This window comes from Rhinoraja longicauda, chromosome 26 (genome assembly GCF_053455715.1).
Source record: "Rhinoraja longicauda isolate Sanriku21f chromosome 26, sRhiLon1.1, whole genome shotgun sequence".
Lineage (NCBI taxonomy): Eukaryota > Metazoa > Chordata > Chondrichthyes > Rajiformes > Arhynchobatidae > Rhinoraja > Rhinoraja longicauda.
The window spans coordinates 7,143,772-7,159,850 of NC_135978.1; the positions used below are offsets into that span (position 1 = coordinate 7,143,772).

The 16,079-nt window shown below is 40.2% G+C and overlaps 2 protein-coding genes across 3 annotated transcripts in view; one reads left to right on the top strand and one right to left on the bottom strand.

Moving 5' to 3' along the window:
- Window positions 1–16,079, top strand: part of LOC144606219 (argininosuccinate lyase-like) — a 368,098-nt gene that overhangs the window by 162,406 nt on the left and 189,613 nt on the right. The window lies entirely within an intron of this gene.
- Window positions 1–16,079, bottom strand: part of vkorc1l1 (vitamin K epoxide reductase complex, subunit 1L1) — a 38,208-nt gene that overhangs the window by 21,205 nt on the left and 924 nt on the right. The gene's annotated exons all lie outside the window — the stretch shown is intronic.

Sequence of the window (16,079 nt, forward strand, 5' to 3'; positions counted from 1 at the left end):
ACATTCACCATGTTTGCAAATCCATGCTGATCAGTCTCGATAGACTTTTTGTTACTGCTCATAAATGCTTGTTGTCTTTAATTGATTAAATTCCTTTCCCATTATTATTTCCTCAGGTTTTGTTCTGACTAATTTTACACCACTAAATTAGCCTGATGCCCTTTACAAAGATTAATATTAATATGAATATTTTTCAGTCCTTGAATTCCAGTACAAAAACTCTCTAAAGATAGTGACCACGACATGAGAGATATTTTCAGCTGCTGCGTGAAGCTCTAATTTGCGGTGCACTTCAAGGATTCTTCAATTTCTTCAGCCAAACACCTACGTGCTTTAGAAAATCCAATGAACGTATGACAAGGAACCGCAGATGCTGGCTTGTACCAAAAAAAAACAACAAAGTGCTGGAGTAAGCGGGCCAGGCAGCATCTCTGGAGAACATGGATGGGGGACGTCTCAGTCTGAAAGTCCCGACATGAAACGTTGCCTCTCCATGTTCCCCAGAGATGCTGCCTGACCTGCCGAGTTACTCCAGCATACGGTGTAATACAGTACTCTCCAAAATTTCAAGGGTCCTGGGACGGAACCAAGAGGGTATTAACCCAATGAATTCAAAAAGTAAACAAGAGTGTTGATGATTCAACTACCCTCTGAACGTTTTCTTCGACCGCTCTCAACCACGTCAATATTTACTTTAGATTTTAATTTTTTTTTTTTTTTTAGATTTAGAGATACAGCGCAGAAACAGGCCCTTCGGCCCACCGGGTCCGCGCCGCCCAGCGATCCCCGCACACACTAACACTATCCTACACCCACTAGGGACAATTTTTTTTTTTTAACATTTGCTCAGCCAATTAACCTACATACCTGTACGTCTTTGGAGACATACGTACTTACGTACTTCCTCCATGTCTTCACTCTAGCCAGAGTACAAGTAAAGGTCACCTCTTTGCCGAGTGGCCCCACCTCACAATTCCATTTACTGCATATTTATTTCTGAATATTTTCCATATGGGTTACTTTACCCACACTCAACCTAGTTTTTCCATTGGGTTGAATTTTCTGAAGAAGGGAAATTAACTGTATTTGACCGAGTGAAATGTGCCCTGGAATATTGTTAATATAACAAAGTTACCTGGTTTACAGGTGGGGAAAACAGATCTGGGACTAGTGGGGCAGGGCAAGCAAGTGCTGGAACATGGCAAGCAACTGAACGTCTTTATCAACCAGGCTGAAGGAAAGCGTCTGAAATTAAGAGCAATAACTCTTAGAGAATCAAGTGCACTGCAGAACATAATTTAATATTAAAAAAGGTCGGGAAGGAACAAGAAAATTGAAACATAATTGTAAAAGTTAAAATGCCTAGGAAGGAAATGCAGATGCTGGTTTGCACCAAAGATAGACACAAAATGCTGGAGTAACTCAGCGGGTCAGGCAGCATCTCAGGAGAAAAGGAATAGGTGACGTTTCAGGTCGAGACCCTTCTTCAGACTGAGAGTTTAGGGAGAGGGAAACTAAAGGTATGAAAAGGTACAGAACAAATCAGAGCCGGCACCAATGACTCAGGAAAGGTGGATCCTGCAATGGTCCATTAGGATTATTTTTTAAATTATGAATCATAGACAAAACATGAATGAATGGTATGCCACCCTTATAGTAATGAACTTATAAAAGTGACTGATTGGAAACAATTACCATTTGTCACATTACATGACGAGTCCTGGAATGTTTAGAGATACAACATGGGAACAGGCCCTTTGACCCATCGAATCCATGCCGACCATCATTCACCTGTTCACCCTCGTTCTATGTTATCCCACTTTCTCATCCACTCCTTGCACACTGGGGGCAATTATAGAGTCCAATTAACCTACAAACCCACACATCCTGGGGATGTGGGAGGAGACTGAAGCTCCCGTAGGAAACCCGAGCGGTCACAGGGAGAATGGGCAAACACCACACAGGCAGCACTCAAGGTCAAACCTGGGTCTGTGGTGCTGTGAGGCAGCAGCTCCATCAGCTGTACCCACTGTAGTGCGAAAAATTAAATCTGTGGAGAATTTAATTTGTTTCTGCTGTAGAGATAAAACAACTTTATGGCATTGATTTCAACAGCGAGTCAGATGAGATACTGTTTTTGTAAAATTAATTAATAGCCAAGCGGAGCAATGCTGACAGTGACCTTTTGATATTAAGCTTGCATCCAGCTGATAGTTGCTTAAGCATTCTGCTTTACAATGGTGGTGGTGTTGGACTTGCCATTATATTGGCAGGAAAAGTTGAGCATAATTTTCTTCATTGCTTTCACTGAGATTTTCCAAATTGGTAAGTTAACCGGCCTGTGTAAATTGCCCCTAGTGTGCAGGGAGTGGACATGGAAGTGGGATTATATTGAGTTTTGTGTGAACGGGTGAAGGATGGTCGGTGTGAACGCAGTGGGCCAAAGGACCTGTTTCCATGCTGCATCTTTAAACTAAAACTAATCTTTACTTAGCTCTCAAAGTGATGGCTTGCTGCCATTTCAGAGGGTGCATTAGATTCAACCACTTTGAGGGATCTGGATTCACATTGGCCAAATCAGGCAAGTCCAATGGGTTTCATTCCCTTAAGGACATTGGCAAGGCAGATAGATTTCTGAGATAATCATGCAGTTTCACAATCGTCTTAACTGTGATTAGTCTTTAAAAATTCCAGAGCTAATGTAATTACCTTGACTTGCATTGCTGGAAATACAGTCTCATCCCTCTGGATTAATAGTGCAGGTCTTGAGATATTAAACTAGCAACTTAACCACTGTGCTACTGTGATAATCAAGAGATTGAAATCAGTACAGCCACCATCTGACTATCTCCTTTCAAGTCACAAGTACCAATCATCATCCTCAGAATCTGGTCCAATTTAAATTCATTAATTTCTTCACTTCTCATTTCTTTTCGAAAAGTGAATAAACAGCAACATATTTTTCAGATGGCAGATGCGGTTTATAATAGTGCTCTAGTTGACAAGCAATGCATCATCCCATGGTCAAGAAAGGAAGCAAAAGAGGATTTAAAAAAAACTGTGGGAAAGAACGTATAAATCCACTAATATGTGTAGTAAGGAACTGGAGAAACTGGTTTACACAGAAGATTGACACAAAATGCCTTCTCCTCTTCTACTATTTGAAACCTTCCATTCTTCTGAAGGGTGTCAACCCGAAACATCACCCATTCCTTCTCTCCAGAGATGCTGCCTGTCTCGCTGAGTTACTCCAGCATTGTGTAAATTCACACATAATCCTGATTCTGGAGATTGCAAAACTGAAAGGAAGGTAAAAGATATTAAGATTTACTAAAAAGGGAAATGAAAAGGGAAGTGTTTTATTAAAACAATAAATGTTAAGCACGTGGGCCTTTCCAAAGTAGCCATACATTATATTAAAAATCAAAATAAGGAGTAGCACCGGTAAATAAGTACTTTGTTACAGGACACACCATAAAGAGGATCATTATTGAAAGTTAGCAGGTCACTATTTTGCCTCGACAAAGATTTTACCCAGCCTGACACCACTTTCCTTTCTCAAGTCCAAAACCTAAGGCTACACCAGTTTAAATGCAAACACAAATACTTTTTAAATGAAAGGAGGTTGCTGCTTCTCACCCTTACATGAGGCAAGGTCCAGATATCCCCAAAATTCCTTTGACAATCCCAGAGGAGTTTATTGAAGTGCCAAAGAATGAGTACAGACGGGACTAATAAAGCACTCTCCTTCCCATCATTCCAGTCCACTGATACCATCACACAATTTGCACCCCATTTTGTTCACTATTAACCACCCAATCTTTGTATCATTTCCAAACCTTTTAAATCATACCCTTGAGCTTATATCTCAATCATTAATGTACAGCTAAAAATCAAGGAAGCTAGTCTGAGCCCAGCAAAACCATTCTGGAAACAGCTTCCAATGGCAAACAAAAATGCAGACACTCGATGGTTCAATGGTACTTCTTTGTCATGTGTTCCTAGGTACAGTGACATTCCTCTTTTTTTTTTGCATACAGTTCATAGAAACATAGAAAATCGGTGCAGGAGGAGGCCATTCGGCCCTTTGAGCCAGCACCGGCATTCATTGTGATCATGGCTGATCCTCCACAATCAGTAACCCGTACCTGCCTTCTCTCCACATCCCTTGATTCCACTAGTCCCTCGAGCTCTATCTCACTCTCTCTTAAATTAATCCAGTGATTTGGCCTCCACTGCCCTATGTGGCAGAGAATTCCACCAATTCACAACTCTCTGGGTGAAAAAGTTCCTTCTCACCTCAGTTTTAAATGGCCTCCCCTTTATTCAGTTCAGTAACAATATTACTATACCTTAGGCATAATCACACTCAAGTACAAGAGATTAAGATAGTAAATTACACTGAGGCAGTATGCAAGAGTCGCCACATTTCTGGCACCATCCTTGCCCCTTTAAGACTAATCGACTGTCACCTTTTGCTTATTCACTGGACCCCTTGGAATGAACTATTCATCACTCAGGATTGCCAAAAGTCATTGTTGTCCAATTTGCTGTCGTTTCTGCGGCCATTAATACTTGCTTGCTAATTTTCTGCTGAAGTTTACCGCATTTATTCTTATCTTTTCTGAATAGGTTCTCAAACACCTGTAGACTTCTTCACAAAATTGGTCTCAATCCGACCATGTGGCAACCCATTTGATCGAAGCAGGTCTCACCTCCCACAAGGTGTGTCCCACTGCCCCTGGGAGTCTAGAGCCCCCTTTCTGCATCATTGTTCCACAGTCATCCTCAACAGGAATTGTCCGAACATTCAGCGAAAGCAATAATCAATCTAGGATTACATTGCACAGTAGATCATGTAGGAAAACAAAGAAAAATAACTTTCAAGATAGAAATGGCTGGAAGCTCACTCTGTTTCCGTCCCTGTACTTAACAGAGGTAGATGAAGAATTTGGCTCAAGCCATTACTTCTCAAAGTCCTCGTGATTTGGAAAATATTCTTAGGAAAACTTAGCAAATGCAATTCCATCCTTTAAGAAAATGGACAGAGGCCAGGAAAATATTGACTTGTTAGCCTGTCTTTTTAGAAAGGATAATTATGAACAGAATGATTGAGCACGGAGAAATACAAGTAGGTTAGAAAACAAACATGGACTTGTAAAGGTTGGAGCACGTTTAACGACCCTAACTGAATCTTACGCTTTTGGATATAGTTTAAAATGGCCTTCAATAATGTTCCACACAAACTAACTGTTAAATTAAATTGAAGCTGAAGCAACTGAATTAATTGCTGCTAGTTGGAAGATTATTTAGACATTAATAATGGGGATAATGGTTACGTACATACATTAGATAGTGACTATTAATATTCCACAGGATCAATGTTCGTCTCTCAGTTTTTCACGATAGTTTATGACATTACGCGAGAGCGTGATGCTAAAATATACCAGACGACATAACGAAAGATGTTGATAAACCAACTGTGGGCTTAATACTGGTGAATCTATACCCGAGGATATTCATGGAGAATCATAAAAACAGATCCAGGTTTTTTTTTAAAGGCTCCAAAGAGATAGAGAAATAAGGTGCATGAATGACCACATTTTTGGATAAAACCGTAAATCCCTGATTAGACTATACTCAAGTATTCTTTGCATGCATTAGAAAAAGGTATATTTGTCTTTGATGGAATACAATGCGCATTCATCATAATCTTTAAGTGTCAAATTGTAAAGTCACAGTATTTAACTGGAATTGTACCCCATGGAATAAAGATAAATGGAAGATTTGATTCTTAGGACTTCTGACGGAATTGATAGGGCAGAGAGACAAAGGTGTTCTCGACTGGTGAGAGAGAAGGGGTCATCTAAGACAAGTGGGATGTCATGTTTAAATTAGAGCCAAGTCATTCATGAGCGGTGACATAAATGCCAGAAATTGGAGACCATCTCCTCCACAAAATACCACTAACTCAATCAATAATATTTAAATCCAAGATCAATGCAATTGTGCTGGCCAAGATATGAAACAATATGGCATCAAAGGCCGGGAATGAATTTGGAATAATCTCACTGAGTAATGAAACAGGCTTAAGGAGCTGAAAACTTGCTCACGATCTTAACAGAATAGCTCACGTCCAGATAGTAAGAACAAGTATACTCCTATAACCTACTATTAAGATTTTAAACGTATCAATAAACTCATCCATATCGCAACAAGATATGACATATGATGCACTTTGCTCAATCAGCACAATGTTAAATTTACCAAAAACGTTAAAAATTGCTAAATGAAGCTTTCAGGTTGCTTGCCACATTACCATTACATTTTTAATAAGTCTCGAGGCGAGATATGCTCCCACAGGGAGAGATGTTGCAGACGACTGTCACATCTAATATTGTAAACAGTCATACATGTAACTGATGCAAGCTAAAGAGCAGATTACCTTTACATATAAATCAATAATAACATTTGGAAACTGAGACAGAAGAAGCAGAATTCTGTATTGGAGGAGAGGAAAGTCTCTCGGATCGGGGAGTCATTTGTAAGGGGAACAGAGAGATGATGCTGCAGCCGCAAAAGAAATTCCAGCACCCTCGGTCTCCAAGGTACCAATCAACGATATTTTAGAGCAGCCCCAGCACTTCCCAGAAGGGAGAAGATGAGCAGCCAGTTACTCTGGTACATGTCTGCACCATCATTACATTCCAGTTGCTGGTCATTTTAACTCCCTTCTCTTTAGTAACTTTTCTCTCCTTGGACTCCTCGACTGCCAGAGTATGGCCACAAGCAAACTGGAAGAAAAGCAATTTGGGTAGCCTCAAACCCAACGACGTGAACATTGAATTTTCCAATTTCAAGTAAACCCCTCGACCTGCCTTCTCATCCACTCCATTTTGGATCCCTCCCCTCCCTTGCACACCAGTCAAGCTGCTCCTTCCACTTCCTCCTTCTGCGTACTTCCCACCCACCCGACTCTGTCCCCCATTTTCCTGTTATCTCTCCCCCCCCCCCCACCCCTTTACTCTCTTCTCACTCCCCTTCCACCCTCGTTCTTTCCCTTCTGCTTTACATCTTACCCCTCTTTCTTCCTTATCTGGCACTCTTTTTATACTCTGGGTACAATTTACAGAAGCCAATTAACCTACAAACCACATGTCTTTGTAGTGTGGAGGAAACCGGAGCATCCTGAGAAAACCCATGCAGTCACAGGGAGAACATATAAACTCCACTCAGACAGCACCCGTAGTCAGGATTGGACTCAGGTTTCTGGCGCTGCAAGGGAGCAAGTCTATCGCTGCGCCACTGTGCTGCCCAAAAATGCCATTTGGCCCAAAGAGTGCCCAGACCATCAAACAAACCAACCTCCCTTCCATTGACTCCATTTATACCTCACACTACCTCAGCAAGGCCAGCAGCATCATCAAGGACAAGTCGCACCCTGGCCACTCCCTCTTCTCCCCTCTCCCATCAGGCAAAAGGTATAGAAGGGTGAAAACGCACACCTCCAGATTCAGGGACATTTTCATCCCAGCTGTTATCAGGCAAGTGAATCATCCTACCACAACGAGAGAGCAGAGCTGAACTACTATCTACCTCTTTGGTGGCTCTCGGACTATCCTTGATTGGACTTTGCACTTTACCTTGCACTAAACGTTATTCCCTTATCATGTATTTATACACTGTAAATGGCTCAATTGTAATCATGTATCGTCTTTCTGCTGACTGGATAGCACGCAACAAAAACAAAAACAAAAACAAATACAAAAGCTTTTCACTGTATCTCGGTACACGTGACAATAAACTCAACTGAAACAGAAACAGAATCAGAACCGTATAGCGACCACCCGTACACTAGTTCTAATCTACACACGAGCGACAAATTACCAATTAACCTAAAACCTGCGTGTCTTTGAAATGTGGGAGGAAACCAAAACACCTGGAGTAAACCCACACAGGTCACGGGAAGAACATACAAACATTATACAGAGAGTACCCGTAGTCAGGATCGAACCCGGGTCTTTGGCACTGTAAGGCAGCAACTCTACCACTGCTCCACTGTGCTGTCTTAAATCAGCTAAAATCTTTCAGGAGACAGCCTTGTCTTTTATCAAACTTAAATGATGGTCATTAGAAATGATATAGGGATCTTGTTGCTGCTATTTTAAGATCGTCATCTAATTGACACATTGAACTACTCTGATATTTCACTTTGTAATGAGCTGCATTTGACTCAAACTTCAATGTAGTGACCGGAACTATACTTGGTTCTCCAGATGTGGCTTAATTGGTGTTTCATGCAGCGTAATACGCCCTCCCTAATCTTTCCGTACGTCTCTGCCTTCAAAAGAAAGTTTCTAACAACCCTTGTCATGCTAAATTGCCTTTGGCAAATGCAATACATTATACTCTACCAAAGTATATTCCATTTGCCTCTTTCTTGTCCACCTTACTAATGGCTTTATATTACAAAGAATTATAAGGACATCTAGTGATAGAATGTTAATGTTAATTGACTTCTCTTTCAAATGGGTCCACGCTGTAGGTAGTTACACACTGATCTTCAAAATTAGAGTTGCCACGATCTTGAGATATTGGTATTTTTCTAGGTGCGAAAACTTTAAAAGGTTTACAAATGGAAGAAGCAAATGTAGTGTGTTGTTTAGATTAGATTCATGTAGATTATAAAGATGCTTGTAATTTTTTTTTCCTGAGCAGATCACGCAGGAGCTTCATAGTGAATATCTAAAATACAATCCATACACAAATATTTAATCTCCCGGTTGCTCAGCACTTTAACTCCCCCTCCCATTCCCAACCTGACCTTTCTGTCTGAAGAAGGGTCTCGACCCGAAACGTCACCCATTCCTTCTCTCCCGAGATGCTGCCTGACCTGCTGAGTTACTCCAGCATTTTGTGAATAAATCGATTTGTACCAGCATCTGCAGTTATTTTCTTATACTTTCGGTCCTGGTCCTCTTCCATTGTCAGAGTCAGGCCCAGCGCTTATTGGAGGAACAGCACCTCCTATTTCGCTTGGGTAGCTTACACCCCAGCAGTATGGACATTGACTTCTCTAACTTCAAATAGCCCTTGCTTTCCCTCTCTCTCCCTTCCCAGTTCTCCCACCAGTCTTACTGTCTCCGACTATATTCTATCTCTGTCCCACCCACTCCCCTGACATCAGTCTGAGGAAGGGTCTCGACCCGAAACGTCACCCATTCCTTCTCTCCAGCATTATGTCTTTAAAGAGATATCTTTTATATCGATTTTTGAAAACATTCTGCACAATGGCTGGTAAACAAAATTAATGCACATGGAATTAAAGTGCCACTCGTAGCCATAGAAAGGAATTGGCTTAAAGTCAGAATGTACTGGTGAGTGATTATACTTCCAAATTGGTAAAGCTGCTTGCTGAAGACTGGTTTGCTAAAGACTGGTATTGGGTCCACTGCTATTAGCTGAAATGTTTAAAAAAATTAGGCTTGAGTTTTCACAGTAAAATTTCCAAATGGCACAATGTTTGGAAGTAATATAAATAGTAAAGAAAATTAGAAAAAATGACAGCAAGGAGAAATTGATAGGCTGGTAGAATTGACAAGACACTATACACTGTAAATGGCTCGTTAGTAACCATGTATTATCTTTCCGCTGACTGGATAGCAGGCAACAAAAGCTTTTCTCTGCACCGCAGTACAAGTGACAATTAACTAAACTGTAAACACATGGCAGATGAAATTTAATACTGGGAAATGCACTTAGGAAGAAAGACTCTAAGGAAGTTGGGGAACGGGGAGTTACTGTGATGGATTTTTTAAAAAAAACAAAAAACTTGCCTGTGGGGATGTCGAAAGCAGAACCGGTTCTTTTCATGTGTAGGAAAGAACTGCAGATGCTGGTTTAAATCGTAGGTAGATACAAAATGCTGGATTAACTCAGCGGGACAGGCGAGAAGGAATGGGTGATGTTTCGGGTCGAGACCCTTCATCAGTGTGAAGAAGGGTCGACCCGAAACGTCACCCATTCTTTCTCTCCAGAGATGCTGCCTGTCCCGCTGAGTTACTCCAGCGTTTTGTGTCTACCCGGGTTCTTTTCATGCTGCACTATGTGGCTATTTCCATTAACACAACCGTATCACTAACTTGCAATAGTCAACAGCTCAGTAGCCTCTATCTTTTTACCAAAATTGCCTTTTATACTAAAATTGCTCAAAATATTACTGGATCCTTCTTAGGCAGTCCCTTGAGATGAAGGACGGGCTGCTTCCAAGCAAATGTAAAAGTTCTCGGCTAAGGGGTGACATCAATGCGAGAACCCGAGACTCCTCCAGAGCTGGTACATGAAAGAGTTGCCTGACAGGACAGGCATGTATGGAGTTTGTGAGGTGGTGTGGACCTTCTCAAGGCTTCCGTCTACTCTTGATGCATGAATGAAAGTTCCCATGCTCCAGTTCCACTTATAGCAGCCATGGACCATGGATTCTCAAGAGTCAGTGGGGATGTATCATTTTCTTCAAGAATGCTTTGAGCACATCGAATTTTTTCCTCTTTCCACCTGTTGATCCCTCCTGATGAGAGCTCAGAACAGAACATCTGCTTCAGGAGTCCAATGTCAGATATGAGATCAACGTGACTGCCCAATATAATTCAGGCCATAACATTGATATTGGTTCACTTAACCATTCAGTGAATGGAGTACTCTGCAAAGACAATATGTGATCACTTACGCTAGCAATGGCCCGTTACTATCATTGCCAATATTCAATGTGGAAGCACTAGGGAAGTCAACAATCAGAAAGCTTAAATCAAAATGTTAATTGAACCTATGTTAAAACAGCCAAAGGGTGCGAGGTAAATAGTTTAAGAATGATATAAAGAACTTTACAGCTTGATTATAATCATGGTTAGACACAAAAGGCTCTCTGGAGTAAAGGAATAGGTGACGTTTCAGGTCGAGACCCTTCTTCAGACTGAGAGTCAGGGGAAAAGGAAACGGGAGATATAGACGGTGATATAGAGAAAATGAATGAAAAATATGTCAAAATTAACGATGATCAAGGAAAGGTGGAGCCCACAATGGTCCATTGTTAGCTGTGGGCTAGGTGATAACGAGTCAGACAGACAGACAGTGAAACTCAACAGGATGATAGTGAAACTAGTAATCATGTATAGTCTTTTTACTGACCAGATGGCAAGCAACAAAAAAAGCATTTCACTGTACCTCAGTACACAAGACAATAAATGAACCAAACTAAAACAAAAAAATAATTTACTAAATTGTTTCAGGGATGAGGATGAGTGATTACAGATAAACAGAGAAGATGCGATTGCTCATCTTGGTGCAAAAGGGATCAAGAGAAGACTGAAAGAAGTGTACAGGATCATAAGTGATTTGGATAAGACTAAACAAAGGTAAACTGCTTCTAAATCCACATTGCCCATGGACCCAAAGATGAACAGGATTTTTATCCAAGTTCTGAGACTAATTATGACACCATTCTTTCAGCCTTAGCCACATCAAACTTATTGGACCAGTGGAGGTCACAGGTTATGACTGTTCCAGTCAAGACACCAAAGAACAGTCTTAACCTGTGAGCTGCACAAGTCAAACGTTTAAGGAGATTGATAGAAGTGTACAGGCTCATAGTACACTACTGATTGAGAATGATCAGCCATGATCACATTGAATGGCGGTGCTGGCTCGAAGGGCCGAATGGCCTTCTCCTGCACCTATTTTCTATTGTCTATTGAGATAAAGCACAACCTTTACTTACACTCAGATTATGTTGTTTTAATTAAAACAATGGTCACCATAATATTGTTTATTTGCACACTGTGCCACATATGTGTGTTCAAGATTGAAATAATAAAGGCAGTAGTCTTTCCAAAGTTTATGAGAAAGATAGCAACCATTTCAGATTTAAAACATTCAGGGCATGAATTGTTCCAAGTTACTATATTTCATTCAGGAATAAAATTACATTCACTTGTTTGTCTTTCATGAAGCTAAAACATAAATGAACATAGTAATGCAGATGTTTAATTACACCATACTGGTATTTATGCTTTATCCATGTATCGTCCCGCCCTATTTCATCTAATCTAACCATCGTCTTTTTTTTCTCCCTACTGTTCTTAACTTTCTTCCATTCGAAGGTAATAAATAATGCCATTCATCTCAACCACTCCCGAGGTAAAAATGATTCTTTAAAATACTTCCAGGTTTCAGAGTTTCTTTTCTGCGAAAGCCAAATGAAGTAACCCCATGTCAAATAAAGATTAAGGACAAAAGAAACTGGAAGAAAGCAAGAGATACAAAATTCCACCCTTATCTCCAGCAAAGATATCTCTTTTTAAAAAAAGGAGTGGAGGAACATGGGTGAAGGGCCAATGCCACAGTGCAGAAACTTCAAGCTATTTGAACAGCCTAGCATGTTAGGTGGCAAAGATGTGGTTGAGAATTCACAAGTTTAAGTCCTGTGGCTCTTCAAGCGAAGATTGTGAGATTGTGAGATGCTGAGTGTGAGTCAGAGGAAATGCTCAGAGACTTTGCACTTCAATGGTACGTTGGAAAAAAAAGAGCACAAATACAAAATGGGAAAATTACCTGGGACTGCAGATGGACTAATCACACAGAATTAATCTCTTCAAAAGACATTCTGAATTAGAATTAAAACTTACATTTCTAGTTTGGAGGAAAAGCTCCTGTAACAGTTCTACCATTTCAGAACAACATTCGTCCACTCCTGCCATTCTGAAATAAAACGCCAACTGTCTGAAGAAGGGTCTCTACCTGAAACATCACCCATTCCTTCTCTCCAGAGATGATGCCTGCCCCGCTGAGTTACTCCGGCGTCTTTGTGTCTATCTTCAGCCAATTGTATTTAACCCATTTCCAATCAATTTACTCCCAACCCTAAAACAAAATCCAGCGAGATCTTCAAACTCGTGTAAATTAATTGTATCTGTTGTATTCTGACAGATGATAAAAGTCTAGCATGTTCAACTCCACACAAAAGTAGGTACGCCAGACAAATCAATACTGCAAGCAATCAACAGTATCGTCAGTATGTGTGTCAGACATTTAAGTATCTTACACAACTGCCTTACTATCTTAATTCTATCATGTTTCACTATTTAAGGAAAGAAAATATTCAATTTTAAAGGAACAAATTTAATGAACAGAAGGCTTTACTGCTTGTACATGTTGCATTATATTTCTCAATGCAACAAGTTGCATATGAACTAAATGCACTGGTTCTTGTTTTCGTTATTTTTCTGGGCTTTTCTACTATTGATTGATATTTGTCACTTTATAAATCTATAATTCTATACCAAAAGTCAATAAATTAAGCCAGCGAAATTCAAAGTACAGCTGTACTCTTCCTATTAAAATAGCAAAATAGCATATTTCTTCTTTTGAAACACATATTTGCACAGAATGACAGCCACAATGCAGGGTAATATTCCTGATATTAAAGCACGTGCAATTAACATGTGAAAGTGTTAATGAACTGAACTTTGATGTAATGGAGGGAACAGTATTTGCATTTTATCTTTTCTGGCACAAAGTCGCTAAAATACTAATCATATTGTCGCTGTCTATTGATTGGAGGCATGCGATTTGTGACACGTTCTACAATAGATAGATACTTTATCACGCGTGACATGTCACAGTGAAATTGTTTGTATTTCATAGCATAGGAGGTATGGAAAGAGTTGCCACATATAGGGCGCCGACATAGTTACAACGCATTCATTACAATCGCCATTGGTCCCTCTTAAACCGTTCAATATCATTTCAAAATATTCTTCAATAAAATGTATTGAACATTGAGGGAGACAAATTGGACTATTCATATCATATCATATCATATATATACAGCCGGAAACAGGCCTTTTCGGCCCTCCAAGTCCGTGCCGCCCAGTGATCCCCGTACATTAACACTATCCTACACCCACTAGGGACAATTTTTACATTTACCCAGCCAATTAACCTACATACCTGTACGTCTTTGGAGTGTGGGAGGAAACCGAAGATCTCGGAGAAAACCCACGCAGGTCACGGGGAGAACGTACAAACTCCTTACAGTGCAGCACCCGTAGTCAGGATCGAACCTGAGTCTCCGGCGCTGCATTCGCTGTAAAGCAGCAACTCTACCGCTGCGCTACCGTGCCGCGGTATTCTGACAGCTTATAAAACAAAAACATAACTCACAGAACTTTACTGTACAGGCTGCCATCCAGGCCAACTAAGAAGAAAGCTATTTAAGACAACCCCACTTTCCAATTTTCGATCCGTGATCTGGGTATTAATGTAATGTAATTTTCTCCAAACATTTATTCAATTTTGGATTTATTAGACAAAACACCACCAATCTAATCTCATCCTATTTTCTATCAGCAACACTGATGGTTTCCTGGATTTTAAATGGAATCGCTTTTGTCAAAATCCATGGAAATAAAGGAGTTTTTGAAGATGTACGTGGGACTTTAAAACATTACTTTGCAAAAGAAAGTTCTCTAAATTAACAAATTCTCCCCAAAGGAATGCGGGCAGATGTCAGGGTTGAATCTAACAAATTTCCCTGAATCTTCTCCCTGACTCCAGGCACGTCCACCCAATAACCAACCCACTTGTCTACATGGATTTATTATTGGTTAAAGTCCCTTCTTCATGACAGTAATTGTAACATAAAAGGGTCTGAAGGGTCTTGACCAGAAACATCACCCATTCCTTCTCTCCAGAGATGCTGCTTGTCCCGCTGAGTTACTCCAGCATTTTGTGTTTATCTTCTGTAGAAAGAATATGCCACATGGTCCAAACAAGCAAACTTTTATATTCTTTTATATTTATGTTTGAATGAGGCTTTCCTTCCTTGCTTTATCTCAGCTGAAAATTATAAAAACTTTTTTTTTTTAAATAGACCCCAAACTATCTTGTCCACACACCAGTCTAACAATGTGAAATTACCGATGAAACCTCAGCTTTAAGTGATACCGTCAATTATTCTTTCAACAATATCAATAAATTCTTGAACAGCTCATTGTGGCTGCCTTAAATTTCACCTGTCACCAGAGAATAAAAGTTCAGGTTGTTTCAGGAATGCCCTCGTTGAAAGTTCAAGTTCAATGAAAGGCTTTTTTTTGGTCATAGCTGTGCACATTTACTCCTAACTAATATACATTTCCATCAACAAAATTAAATTCCAAATTTTCTTTCAGAGCACCGTAATGTTGCAAGTACACAAGGCTCATCTGTAACTCATACTGTACGAAACGGTTTAACTAATCCTCATAAAAGAACACATGATGCACAACAAGATCCTTCTGCATCAGTCGAGTCCTTCCCTAAAAAGTGTTCATGAAATTTTCAGCATTTAGCCGCATTGTAATTGAAACAAAAGACTGCAAAAAATGACAACCATGATTCTACTCCAACATAACGGTGTGCTTCAATTACCTCTGTTGGTACCATTGAGATATTTACCAATCTGTAACCCGTACAAACTAATGGAAAGATTAAGGCATAGATCTTGGCTGCACAGATAAAGAAAAACAAATTACAGAGTAACTCAGCGGATCAAAATTTTTTCACAAAGTGCATTGTAACTCAGTGGGACAGGTTGCATCTCTGGAGAACATGGACAGGTAACTTTTCTAGTCGGGACCCTTCTCCTATTGACATCCTCCAGATATGCTGCCTGACTCGCTGAGTTATTCCAGCATTTTGTGTTTCTTTTGTCAACCAGAATCTGCAACATTTAAAATTGTTTTAAACACCAATGACAGATCGTTAACTACCACATCTTCGATCTGGTAGTGGGGACTGAAATCTTTCGACCAGACCGCGCAAATTAGAACAGACGATACCCTGTGTAAGAAGAAACCACAGTTACTGGTTTACACCGAAGATAGACACAAAATGCTGGAGTAGCTCAGTGGGACAGGCAGGATCACTGGAGTACCCTGTACTACGTTATTCAAGTACAAAGCAGATGCTCTATAATCAATAAAACCTCAGTGACAACACCACAGCCCTGAACAACTCTGACCATCTCCTCCAGGAGATGGATTTCT